At 46.6% G+C, this 14,714-nt stretch overlaps 1 protein-coding gene across 2 annotated transcripts in view; it reads left to right on the top strand.

Annotated features, from left to right (window-relative positions):
• The window catches only part of KATNAL2 (katanin catalytic subunit A1 like 2), a 103,216-nt gene that overhangs the window by 12,565 nt on the left and 75,937 nt on the right, over positions 1 to 14,714 (top strand). The gene's annotated exons all lie outside the window — the stretch shown is intronic.

The raw sequence follows: 14,714 nt of genomic DNA on the forward strand, positions 1-14,714 counted from the left end.
TGTTGGGAGGGGCTGGGAAAGACCCGGCGGGCTTGGTGCACGTTCACACCAATGACAAAGTTAGAGGTAGATGGAATGTCCTTTAAAAACGATTACAGGGACCTAGGTTGCAAACTTAGGGCAAGGACATTTAAGGTAATATACTCTGAAATAATACCTGTGCCACACGCTGGCCCAGGGGGGCAGCGGGAGATTAGGGAGGTAAAGGTGTGGCTGAGAGATTGGTGTAGGAAGAAGGGATTTGTCTTCATGGACTTCTCGGTCAGGCGCCATCTTTTTTGTTGTGACGGATTGAACCTGAACGAGGAGGGGGCAGCAGTGCTTGGGGGAAGGATGGTTAGAGGGTTGGAGGAGATTTTAAACTAGGTGTCTGAGAGGAGGGATTAGAAAGATTTAATGGGACAATCAAAGCGGGCAGAAAAGAGGGATCTATAAAGTATAACGGGGTGGAGGTGGGGGGGGGGGTGAGGATAGTCAGAAAAGGTAAATCAAGCAATACACAATCAACCAAGGGAGCGGGAATAACTAAACTAAAGTATATGCTTGCAAATGCAAGAAGCCTAACAAGTAAAATGGGAGAATTAGGAACAATTGCACTTAAAGATCAATACGATATCCTAGGCATTACGCAGACATGGTGAGATGATTCTCACAACTGGGTAGCAAATTTGGAAGGATGTACTTTTTTCAGGAGAGATAGGACAAACAAAAAGGGAGGAGGTGTATGTCTTTATGTTAAGCCATTTTTAAAACCGTATTTAAAGGAGGTTATTTACGAGAAGACTGGAGATAATGGGGGTCATTCCGAGTTGATCGCTAGCTGCTGTTTGCAGCGCAGCGATCAGGCTAAAAATCTGTATTTCTGTGCATGCGTATGCTCCGCAATGCGCAGGCGCGTCGTACGGGTTAAATGAGCATTGTGGGTTTGCACAGAGTGTAACGAACATTCCAGCCGCACGGCCAAACGCAGGAAGATTGACATGAAGTGGGCGTTTCTGGGTGTCAACCGACCGTTTTCAGGGAGTGCTTAGAAAAACGCAGGCGTGGTTGGCCGTTCACTGGGCGGGTGTGTGACGTCAAAAGCCGTCCCTACGTCTTTAGAATCAACGCACACGAAGAGTAACTACAGGGCTGGTCTTGTTTTGCACAAAAAGATTTAGCAGGCGCTCTGCTGCACAAGCGTTTGCACTTCTGCAAAGCGAAAATACACTCCCCAGTGGGCGGTGACGATGCGTTTGCACAGCTGCTAAAAACTGCTAGCGAGCGATCAACTCGGAATGACCCCCAATGTAGAGTCATTATGGGTTGACATTTCCAGTGGGGGGAAAGATACAAGAAAGCTACTAATAGGGACATGCTACACACCGCCAGATATTATTGTGGCTGAAGAATTACAACTCTTGCAGCAAATCGAAAAAGCTGCAGGACTGGGGTGAGGTCCTAATCATTGGGGATCTTAATTATCCAAAAATAAATTGGAACACCAAATCATGTAAAACAGCTAGGAGAAGCAGGTTCTTAAACATACTAAAAGATGACTACATGGGGTAAATTTACTAAGATGGGAGTTCTATTTAAGATGGGATGTTGCCCATAGCAACCAATCAGATTCCAGGTATAAACTTCTAGAAGGCGCTAGATAAATGAGAAGTATAATCTGATTGGTTGCTATGGGCAACATCCCATCTTAAATAGAACTCCTACCTTAGTAAATTTACCCCCATGTCTCATATAATTGAGAAACCAACTAGACTTAGGACAGTACTGGATCTAGTACTAACCAATAATGTTGAGATTACATCAAATATTAAAGTAAAGGAGACCTTGGGAAATAGCGATCATAATGTGGTCAGATTCGATATTGTCTTTCAGAAACATAATAAGGGTCAAACTAAGACTTTTTTAACTTTTAGAACAGCTAATTTCATTATGCTGAAACGAGAACTAAAGGACATAGATTGGGAAATTCTGTTCCATGGTTAAGAATACGGCTGAAATGTGGGATGCTTTTAACATTTTGCTCGATGAGTACACTCCTATGTACATTCCCATGGGCAGCAAACGCAGTAGTATTAAATTATAACCTATGTGGCTTAATAAAAAGGTTAAGGAACAAATGGATAAAAAGAGGCGTACTTTCAAAGTGTTTAATCCAACGGAAAGATGGTCATTCCTGTACTACAAGGAATATAACAAAAAATGTAAAAAAGAAATCAGAGCAGCTAAAATAGAAAACGAAAAGTGAATCACCAGGGAGAGTAAAACAAACCCTAAAAAGTTTTTTTACGTATATAAACGGCAAAAGGTTAAATAAGGAAAATATAGGACCATTAAAGGGGGAGTTGGGTGTCTTGATAAATTATAACAAAGATAAAGCAGATTTATTGAACACATTTTTTTTTCATCCATGTTTACTAGAGAGGACCAGTTGGGGGGAGTAGTGCACAACAAAAGCTGGGATAACGCCCCGTAGTCCAGTAGAGACTAAGTAAAATTAAGATAAATAAATCTCCAGGTCCGGATGGACTTCACCCAAGGTTACTTATGGAGCTTAACTCAGAAATAGCAAGGACTTTATATTTGATTTTCTATGATTCAATTACTTCAGGTATGATACCGAAGGACTGGCGAATATTTAAAAAGGGAATTAAATCTCATCCCGGTAAATATAGACCAGTAAGCTTGACATCTATAGTGGGGAAATTACTGGAAGGTATAATAAGGAATAGCATACAGGAATACTTGGAAACCTCCAAGGTTATTAATTGGAACCACCATGGTTTTGTGAGGGACAGGTCATGGCAAACTAAATTAATTAGCTTCTATAAGTGAGCAGAAATATTGATCAGGGAAAGGCAGTGGATGTGGTCTATTTAGACTTTGCAAAAGCCTTCGACACAGTGCAGCACATGAGACTGATTCTCAAATTAAGGGAGCTTGGTTTAGGAAATAATATTTGTACTTGGGTAAGTAATTTGCTTGATAACGAAACAGCGAGTGGTATTTGGATGTTTTCTGACTGGGCCCCTGTGCTTAGTGGAATACCGTTAGGGTCCGTACCCATTACTGTTTACCATAGTTATTAATGACCTAGGAGTTCTGGAAAGCACAGTGTCAGTTTTTTACAGATGATACTAAACTCTGTAGAATAATTAATTCAGATACGGATGTTGAGTCTCTACAGAAAGACCTATTTAAACTGGAAGTTTGGACAGATAAGTGGATAATGAGGTTCAATATAGAAAAATGTAAAGTTATGCACATTGGGGCTAAAAACAATCAGGCAGCCTATAAACTAAATGGGAAAAATGTAGGGGAAATTAGTTGAAAAAAATTTGGTAGCAGTACCCAATGTCACAGTGCAGCATCAAAAGCATAAGGTGTTAGCATACATAAAACGGGGAACTGAGACAAGGGATTAGAGTGTAATCCCACCATTGTACAAATCAATGGTACGGCCGCACCTGCAATACAGGTTGAGTATCCCATATCCAAATATTCCGAAATACGGAATATTCCGAAATACGGACTTTTTTGAGTGAGACTGAGATAGTGAAACCTTTGTTTTTTGATGGCTCAGTGTACACAAACTTTGTTTTATACTCAAAGTTATTAAAAATATTGTATTAAATGAACTTCAGACTGTGTGTATAAGGTGTATATGAAACATAAATGAATTCTGTGAATGTACACACACTTTGTTTAATGCACAAAGTTATAAAAAATATTGGCTAAAATGACCTTCAGGCTGTGTGTATAAGGTGTATATGTAACATAAATGCATTCTGTGCTTAGATTTAGGTCCCATCACCATGATATCTCATTGTGGTATGCAATTATTCCAAAATACGGAAAAATCCCATATCCAAAATACCTCTGGTCCCAAGCATTTTGGATAAGGGATACTCAACCTGTATTGTGCTCCGTTCTGGGCACCGCTCCACAAAAAAAGACATCTTGGAATTTGAAAGGGCTCAGAGGCGAGCCACCAAATTGATTAAGGAGTTAGAGGCACTGGATTATGAGGAAAGGCTTACTAGGTTAGATTTGTTCACACTAGAAAAAGGGCGGCTAACAGGAGACATTTTTAATATTTACTAGTATATAAAGGGACAATACAAGGATCTATCAGGAGATTTGTTTATTGAAAAACCTGTACACAGGACACGTGGACACCGTCTAAGGTTAGAGTAGAGAAAATGTCATACCCAACAAAGGAAAGGGTTCTTCACAGTAAGGGCAGTAAGGATTTGGAATTTACTGCCTGTGAAGGTAGTAATGGTGGACTCAATTAATATGTTTAAAAATGCATTAGGAATTTATCGAATAGAAAGAAATATCCAAGGGTGCAGCATTTAAAGTGAGTTCATTCATGATTTATAGTGTTTATAGTGTTAGTTATACTTATTAACTTAACGTCATCTGGGTCAGTATAGTGAAAATACTGTTAAATACAGATTTGTGTAAGAATTATAAAAAAGGTTGAACTAGATGGACATTTTGTCTTTTTTTTTTTTTTTTCAACCTCAATAACTATTTTACTATGTTACCTCTAAAGTTTTTTTAACGAAATGGACCTGCAATTGCTACACAGGGCTGGTTTGGCATCAGTCAGACACCACTTTCTGGCTACATAAAGAATAGTCGTTGTTTGTGGGTCTAGTGCTATAAAGCAGAGATGAGCTAAATCTCCAGCTAAAAATATGCTATGTAAGAAGAGGTTATCCTCAGAGATATCTGTGAGTTCTCCAGTGTTAGCCCATTTTACACTATTTACCGCCATCACCATAAACCTCTATGGGAACTTTGGGGCAGATGTATTAACCTGGAGCAGGCATAAGGAAGTGATAATCCAGTGATAAACGTACCAGCCAATCAGCTCCAATATGTAAATTAACAGTTGGACCTGATTGGCTGGTGCATTTATCACCTTGCACTTTTCAATGGTTTATCACTTCCTTATGCCGCCCCTAGGCTTAATACATCTGCTTTTTTGTCCTTAGTCTATTTAATTATCATTTAAAAGCTTAACACAATTTAGCTTATCGCCAACATCTAATTCCTTCTCAGGATAGGGTTAGCTCATACTTGCCTACCCTCCCAGAATGGCCAGGAGGCTCCTGAAAATAGGGTAGCACTCCTGCCTCCCTCCCCCCCCCCCCCCCCTTCCCCTGCCCCACTGATGTTGCATTAAGCACTCCGCTGCTCTGACATGGTTGTCCCCTCCCGAGGCCCCCGCTAGCTGGAGGGGCATGGAAGAAGCCTGGGTCTGATAGCTCCCCAATAGGGAGGCCAATCCCGGGCAGTTTTTTCAATCCTGGGATTCGGGATTGAAAAACGACCAATCCCGGGATACCGGGATTGCAGTAGGGATCAGTGAAGAAGGGTGTAGGGAGCGGTGCGGGAGGGTGTAGGTAGCGGCAGGGAAGGGAGGGAGGGTGTACAGTAGGTAGCGGGGAGGGTTGGTAGCGGCGCGGGAGGGTGGGTGTAAGTACCACTTACTATTAGGTGGGCGCCAGCCATGGAAACACTGAAAGCGGCGGCATTTCAAATGAAGCGCCGGCCGCCAGCCAACCAGAGCTGGCGGACCAGCAGTCAGTCAGGGAAGCAGCCGCAGCAGTCGCTCCTGATTGGCTGCCGCGGCAGCTTCCCTGATTGGCTTCCGGTCCGCCAGCTCTGATTGGCTGGTGGCCGGCGCCACATTTGAAGTGCCGCCGCGTTCAGCGTTCGTCTATGGCTGCCGCCCACCTAATTGTAATTAGTATTACTTACACCACTCCCTCCCGCACATGCGCAGTGTAATCCCGGGATTGGATGCTCCAATCCCGGGATTAAAATCCCGGCATTTTTGGGCCCCGATCCCGGGATTGGCCTCCCTACTCCCCGAGTATACTTGCCTATATCTGAGAAGCGGGTCCCTCTTCCACGGTTGCCGCCATCTTCCCAGTGACCTCTTTGGGATGATGGCGCCTCGCACATTGAAAGTAAATACTCTGGCACCGTGACTCTCTGCTCTCTAGTGCACATTAGCCATCTTCCCGCATGTCACTGGGAATATGGCACGGGCTGAGGAGCAAGCAAAGTAAGAAGCTGAGAAGAGAGGTTTCCCATGGAGTCAGAGGAACCCCTGTGCGTGTGATTGCAGCGGTCGTTTTATATGGTACTGGAGACCTATTTAATTAACTAACCCCGTTGATAAATGTCCTGCACTGATTGCACAGTAATTGCTTTTTAATAATGGTTTCCCTTTGTGCATATGTTTTATTGTTGTAATTATTTGTAGACAGGACAAGGTAATTCTGTGTAATAGCGTCGTTTTCAGCCGTAAGATTTTATCCTTTTGTACTTAACATTTAATATCCATTTGCCAAGTAATAATTACAGCCAGCGCACTCTTCATACCCATTAACTGGTAATTACACTGTAGCTGCCATCCAGCCCACCAGCTGAGCATGCTATTGTCCAATCCTCGGCAGATGACACTGTTTATACAATCCTCCTGCAGACCTGCCCGCAGAGCCTACATCCAATCCTCACTACACACTTGTCCAATTGTTCAGCAGACCAATCTGCGCCTGCTGAACCATTCTGCTGAAAAAATATAATTTCTCTATCGTCCTAGTGGATGCTGGGGTTCCTGAAAGGACCATGGGGAATAGCGGCTCCGCAGGAGACAGGGCACAAAAGTAAAGCTTTCCGATCAGGTGGTGTGCACTGGCTCCTCCCCCTATGACCCTCCTCCAAGCCAGTTAGATTTTTGTGCCCGGCCGAGAAGGGTGCAATCTAGGTGGCTCTCCTAAAGAGCTGCTTAGAAAAGTTTAGCTTAGGTTTTTTATTTTACAGTGAGTCCTGCTGGCAACAGGATCACTGCAACGAGGGACTTAGGGGAGAAGAAGTGAACTCACCTGCGTGCAGGATGGATTGGCTTCTTGGCTACTGGACATCAGCTCCAGAGGGACGATCACAGGTACAGCCTGGATGGTCACCGGAGCCTTGCCGCCGGCCCCCTTGCAGATGCTGAAGTAAGAAGAGGTCCAGAATCGGCGGCAGAAGACTCCTCAGTCTTCTAAAGGTAGCGCACAGCACTGCAGCTGTGCGCCATTTTCCTCTCAGCACACTTCACACGGCAGTCACTGAGGGTGCAGGGCGCTGGGAGGGGGGCGCCCTGGGAGGCAAATGAATACCTATTTTGGCTAAAAATACCTCACATATAGCCTCCGGAGGCTATATGGAGATATTTAACCCCTGCCAGAATCCGTTAAGAGCGGGAGACGAGGCCGCCGAAAAAGGGGCGGGGCCTATCTCCTCAGCACACAGCGCCATTTTCCCTCACAGAAAGGCTGGAGGGAAGGCTCCCAGGCTCTCCCCTGCACTGCACTACAGAAACAGGGTTAAAACAGAGAGGGGGGGCACTAATTTGGCGTTAGAAATATATAAAAAAGATGCTATAAGGGAAAACACTTATATAAGGTTGTCCCTATATAATTATAGCGTTTTTGGTGTGTGCTGGTAAACTCTCCCTCTGTCTCTCCAAAGGGCTAGTGGGTCCTGTCCTCTATCAGAGCATTCCCTGTGTGTGTGCTGTGTGTCGGTACGTGTGTGTCGACATATATGAGGACGATGTTGGTGAGGAGGCGGAGCAATTGCCTGTAATGGTGATGTCACTCTCTAGGGAGTCGACACCGGAATGGATGGCTTATTTAGGGAATTACGTAATAATGTCAACACGCTGCAAGGTCGGTTGACGACATGAGACGGCCGACATACAATTAGTACCGGTCCAGACGTCTCAAAAACACCGTCAGGGGTCTTAAAACGCCCGTTTACTTTAGTCGGTCGACACAGACACAGACAGGGACACTGAATCCAGTGTCGACGGTGAATAAACAAACGTATTCCTTATTAGGGCCACACGTTAAAGGCAATGAAGGAGGTGTTACATATTTCTGATACTACAAGTACCACAAAAGAGGGTATTATGTGGGATGTGAAAAAACTACCGTAGTTTTTCCTGAATCAGATAAATTAAATAAAGTGTGTGATGATGCGTGGGTTCCCCCCGATAGAAAATTATGGGCGGTATACCCTTTCCCGCCAGAAGTTAGGGCGCGTTGGGAAACACCCCTTAGGGTGGATAAGGCGCTCACACGCTTATCAAAACAAGTGGCGGTACCGTCTATAGATAGGGCCGTCCTCAAGGACCAGCTGACAGGAGGCTGGAAAATATCATAAAAAGTATATACACACATACTGGTGTTATACTGCGACCAGCGATCGCCTCAGCCTGGATGTGCAGAGCTGGGGTGGCTTGGTCGGATTCCCTGACTAAAAATATTGATACCCTTGACAGGGACAGTATTTTATTGACTATAGAGCATTTAAAGGATGCATTTCTATATATGCGAGATGCACAGAGGGATATTTGCACTCTGGCATCAAGAGTAAATGCGATGTCCATATCTGCCAGAAGATGTTATGGACACGACAGTGGTCAGGTGATGCAGATTCCAAACGGCACAAGGGTGTATTGCCGTATAAAGGAAGAGGAGTTATTTGGGGTCGGTCCATCGGACCTGGTGGCCACGGCAACTGCTGGAAAATCCGCCGTTTTTACCCTAAGTCACATCTCTGCAGAAAAAGACACCGTCTTTTCAGCCTCAGTCCTTTCGTCCCTATAAGATCATATCTGCCCAGGGATAGAGGAAAGGGAAGAAGACTGCAGCAGGCAGCCCATTCCCAGGAACAGAAGCGTTCCACCGCTTCTGACAAGTTCTCAGCATGGCGCTGAGACCGTACAGGACCCCTGGATCCTACAAGTAGTATCCCAGGGGTACAGATTGGAATGTCGAGACATTTCCCCTTCGCAGGCTCCTGAAGTCTGCTTTACCAAGGTCTCCCTCCGACAAGGAGGCAGTATGGGAAAAAATTCACAAGCTGTATTCCCAGCAGGTGATAATTAAATTACCCCTCCTACTACAAGAAAAGGGGTATTATTCCACACTATATTGTGGTACTGAAGCCAGAAGGCTAGGTGAGACTTATTCTAAAAATTTTTTTGAACACTTACAAAGGTTCAAATCAAGATGGAGTCACTCGGAGCAGTGATAACGAACCAGGAAGAAGGGGACTATATAGTGTCCCGGGACATCAGGGATGCTTACCTCTATGTCCCAAATTTGCCCTTCTCACTAAGGGTACCTCAGGTTCGTGGTGCAGAACTGTCACTATCAGTTTCAGACGCTGCCGTTTGGATTGTCCACGGCACCCCGGGTCTTTACCAAGGTAATGGCCGAAATGATGATTCTTCTTCGAAGAAAAGGCGTCTTAATTATCCCTTACTTGGACGATCTCCTGATAAGGGCATAGTCCAGGGAACAGTTGGAGGTCGGAGTAGCACTATCTCGGATACTGCTACAACAGCACGGGTGGATTCTAAATATTCCAAAATCGCAGCTGATCCCGACGACACGTCTGCTGTGCCTAGTGATGATTCTGGACACAGTCCAGAAAAAGGTGTTTCTCCCGGAAGAGAAAGCCAGGGAGTTATCCGAGCTAGTCAGGAACCTCCTAAAAACAGTGCATCATTGCACAAGGGTCCTGGTAAAAATGGTGGCTTCCTACGAAGCAATTCCATTCGGCAGATTTCACGCAAGAACTTTTCAGTGGGATCTGCTGGACAAATGGTCCGGATCGCATCTTCAGATGCATCAGCGGATAACCCTATATCCAAGGACAAGGGTGTCTCTCCTGTGGTGGTTATAGAGTGCTCATCTTCTAGAGGGCCGCAGATTCGGCATTCAGGATTGGATGCTGGTGACCACGGAGCCCAGCCCGAGAGGCTGGGGAGCAGTCACACAAGGAAAAAATTTCCAGGGAGTGTGATCAAGTCTGGAGACTTTTCTCCACATAAATATACTGGAGCTAAGGGTAAATTTATAATGCTCTAAGCTTAGCAAGACCTCTGCTTCAAGGTCAGCCGGTATTGATCCAGTGGGAAAAACATCACGGCAGTCGCCCACGTAAACAGACAGGGCGACACAAGAAGCAGGAGGGCAATGGCAAAAACTGCAAGGACTTTTCGCTGGGCGGAAAATCATGTGATAGCACTGTCAGCAGTGTTTCATCCCGGGAATGGAAACTGGGAAGCAGACTTCCTCAGCAGGCACGACCTCCACCCGGGAGAGTGGAAACTTCATCGGGAAGTTTTTTCCACATGATTGTAAACCGTTGGGAAATACCAAAGGTGGACATGATGGCGTCCCGTCTGAACAAAAAAACGGGACAGGTATTGCGCCAGGTCAAGAGACCCTCAGGCAATAGCTGTGGACGTTCTGGTAACACCGTGGGTGTACCAGTCGGTGTATGTGTTCCCTCCTCTGCTTCTCATACCTAAGGTGCTGAGAATTATAAGACGTAGAGGAGTAAGAACTATACTCATGGCTCCGGATTGGCCAAGAAGGACTTGGTACCCGGAACTTCAAGAGATGCTTACAGAGGTCTTATGGCCTCTGCCGCTAAGAAGGGACTTGCTTCAGCAAGTACCATGTCTGTTCCAAGACTTACCGCAGCTGCGTTTGTCGGCATGGCGGTGGAAAGCCGGATCCTAAGGGAAAAAGGCATTCCGGAAGAGGTCATTCCTACCCTGGTCAAAGCCAGAAAGGAGGTGACCGCACAACATTATCACCACATGTGGCGAAAATATGTTGCGTGGTGTGAGGCCAGGAAGGCCCCACAAAGAAATCTCAACTCGGTCGTTTCCTGCATTCCTGCAAACAGGAGTGTCTATGGGCCTCAAATTGGGGTCCATTAAGGTTCAAATTTCGGCCCTGTCGATTTTCTTCCAGAAAGAATTGGCTTCAGTTCCTGAAGTCCAGAAGTTTGTCAAGGGAGTATTGCATATACAACCCCCTTTTGTGCCTCCAGTGGCACTGTGGGATCTCAACGTAGTTCTGGGATTCCTCAAATCACATTGGTTTAAAACCAGTCAAATCTGTGGATTTGAAGCATCTCACATGAAAAGTGACCATGCTCTTGGCCCTGGCCTGGACCAGGCGAGTGTCAAATTGGTGGTTTTTTCTCAAAAAAGCCCATATCTGTTTGTCCATTCGGACAGGGCAGAGCTGCGGACTCGTCCCCAGTCTCTCCCTAAGGTGGTGTCAGTGTTTCACCTGAACCAGCTTATTGTGGTGCCTTGCACCTACTAGGGACTTGGAGGACTCCAAGTTGCTAGATGTTGTCAGGGCCCTGAAAATATGTTCCAGGACGGCTGGAGTCAGGAAAACTGACTTGCTGTTATCCTGTATGCACCCAACAAACTGGGTGCTCTTGCTTCTAAGCAGACTATTGCTAGTTGGATGTGTAATACAGTTCAGCTTGCACATTCTGTGGCAGGCCTGCCACAGCCAAAATATGTAAATGCCCATTCCACAAGGAAGGTGGGCTCATCTTGGGCGGCTGCCCGAGGGGTCTCGGCTTTACAACTTTGCCGAGCAGCTACTTGGTCAGGGGCAAACACGTTTGCTAAATTCTACAAATTTGATACCCTGGCTAAGGAGGACCTGGAGTTCTCTCATTCGGTGCTGCAGAGTCATCCGCACTCTCCCGCCCGTTTGGGAGCTTTGGTATAATCCCCATGGTCCTTTCAGGAACCCCAGCATCCACTAGGACGATAGAGAAAATAAGAATTTACTTACCGATAATTCTATTTCTCGGAGTCCGTAGTGGATGCTGGGCGCCCATCCCAAGTGCGGATTATCTGCAATACTTGTACATAGTTACAAAGATCGGGTTATTATTGTTGTGAGCCATCTTTTCAGAGGCTCCGCTGTTATCATACTGTTAACTGGGTTTAGATCACAAGTTGTACGGTGTGATTGGTGTGGCTGGTATGAGTCTTACCCGGGATTCAAAATTCCTCCCTTATTGTGTACGCTCGTCCGGGCACAGTACCTAACTGGCTTGGAGGAGGGTCATAGGGGGAGGAGCCAGTGCACACCACCTGATCGGAAAGCTTTACTTTTGTGCCCTGTCTCCTGCGGAGCCGCTATTCCCCATGGTCCTTTCAGGAACCCCAGCATCCACTACGGACTCCGAGAAATAGAATTATCGGTAAGTAAATTCTTATTATTGGCTGGGGAATAGGGGATTCATTAATGAGCAATGTCATTAATTATAATGGTGAAAGGGGGATGGGGACAGGATTTTAATGTTCCAAAAAAATGTATGGGGTTCCCCCCAAATGCATAACTGGCCCTGGGCTCTTTGAGCCGACCCTGGTCCCAAAAATATGGGGAACAAAATGTGGAGGGGCCCCCTATATTTAATGAACCAACACCGAGTTCTTGGAACCGGCCCTGGTTCTAAAAATACGGGAACAAAACAAGTAGGGTTCTCCATATTTTCAGAACCAGCGCTGGCCTCCACTAGCAGGGGGTAATGCCACAGCCTGGGGATACACTTGATGGGGTCCCACGGCTAGCGCATTTATACTCCCTTTCCCCCTAACTAGTAGGCCCAGGCTGGGGATTCCTGGGGAAGTGTGAACCTTCCCAATAAGGGGGTCCCCCCTCTCTAGGGCACCCAAGGCCGGGGCTATCCCCAGCACCCCTGGGCTGTGGGTGACGAGTCGATAGTCCATTAGTGAGAGATATAATAATATTGTCTTTTACAGGAGGCTACAGGTCCCAGCAAGCCTCTCTGCTTGCTGGCACTTGGAGAACCTCAAGTACCAGCAGGCGGGGCATTAAGGGCAGGTCCCTCTGTTAAAGGAATATTAAAATGAAAACTGGACACAGAATGTTTTAATATTTTATTTGCCAGCACCTTCACCTAGAGGGTCTCAGCCTTTTAAGATCTTTTACATGGGCACCACCCATCTCTTTGTCGCCCCCTCTTTCTCTCCCTGACGCACTCTTGCATACTCTTTCCCTCCCTGTCTCTACCGCCGTGTCTCTCCCTCTTCCTCCCTGACATCCTCGGTCTCTTCCCGTCCGGGAGGTGATTTGGCTTGAGGGGGGCTGGGGGTGCCTGTGACAGCTGCACCCGGGAGGCGGGGAGGGAGAGATTACAGGCTCCACGTATGATATGGACCGTTCCCGTATAGGATGGTGTAATAACTGGAACGGTCCGTATCATATAGGGAGGCTGAAATCTCTCTCTCCTCACCTCCCTGGTGACAGCTGTCAGCAACACCTCACCGGATGAGACACCACATGGAAAGAGAGGTGCACTACAAGCTCCAGAATGGCACAGTTTGTTGCGGGGAGCTGGTCCTGTCCGTCATTCCGGGGTCCGGACTATTACGGAATTTTACCCAATCCCTATTAATGCACCTTGCAGCTACCCTACTCCCACCTATACTACTCCCCCTTTACACCATCACACCTATACTACTCCCCCTATACACCATCACACCTACCCTACTCCCACCTATACTACTCCCCCTATACACCATCACACCTATACTACTCCCCCTTTACACCATCACACCTATACTACTCCCCCTTTACACCATCACACCTACCCTACTCCCACCTATACTACTCCCCCTTTACACCATCACACCTATACTACTCCCCCTTTACACCATCACACCTACCCTACTCCCACCTATACTACTCCCCCTTTACACCATCACACCTATACTACTCCCCCTATACACCATCACACCTACCCTACTCCCACCTATACTACTCCCCCTTTACACCATCACACCTATACTACTCCCCCTATACACCATCACACCTACCCTACTCCCACCTATACTACTCCCCCTATATACCCTCACATCTACCCTACTCCCACCTATACTACTCCCCCTATATACCCTCACATCTACCCTACTCCCACCTATACTACTCCCCCTTTACACCATCACACCTACCCTACTCCCACCTATACTACTCCCCCTATATACCCTCACACCTACCCTACTCCCACCTATACTACTCCCCCTTTACACCATCACACCTATACTACTCCCCCTATACACCATCACACCTACCCTACTCCCACCTATACTACTCCCCCTATATACCCTCACATCTACCCTACTCCCACCTATACTACTCCCCCTATATACCTTCACATCTACCCTACTCCCACCTATACTACTCCCCCTTTACACCATCACACCTATACTACTCCCCCTATACACCATCACACCTACCCTACTCCCACCTATACTACTCCCCCTTTCTCTATCGTCCTAGTGGATGCTGGGGTTCCTGAAAGGACCATGGGGAATAGCGGCTCCGCAGGAGACAGGGCACAAAAAGTAAAGCTTTTTCAGATCAGGTGGTGTGCACTGGCTCCTCCCCCTATGACCCTCCTCCAGACTCCAGTTAGATTTTTGTGCCCGGCCGAGAAGGGTGCAATCTAGGTGGCTCTCCTAAAGAGCTGCTTAGAAAAAGTTTAGCTAGGTTTTTTATTTTACAGTGATTCCTGCTGGCAACAGGATCACTGCTGCGAGGGACTGAGGGGAGAAGGAGTCAACTCACCTGCGTGCAGGATGGATTGGCTTCTTGGCTACTGGACATCAAGCTCCAGAGGGACGATCACAGGTACAGCCTGGATGGTCACCGGAGCCGCGCCGCCGGCCCCCTTGCAGATGCTGAAGTCAGAAGAGGTCCAGAATCGGCGGCTGAAGACTCCTGCAGTCTTCTAAAGGTAGCGCACAGCACTGCAGCTGTGCGCCATTTTCCTCTCAGCACACT

The sequence above is a fragment of the Pseudophryne corroboree genome, chromosome 1 (assembly GCF_028390025.1).
Source record: "Pseudophryne corroboree isolate aPseCor3 chromosome 1, aPseCor3.hap2, whole genome shotgun sequence".
NCBI lineage: Eukaryota > Metazoa > Chordata > Amphibia > Anura > Myobatrachidae > Pseudophryne > Pseudophryne corroboree.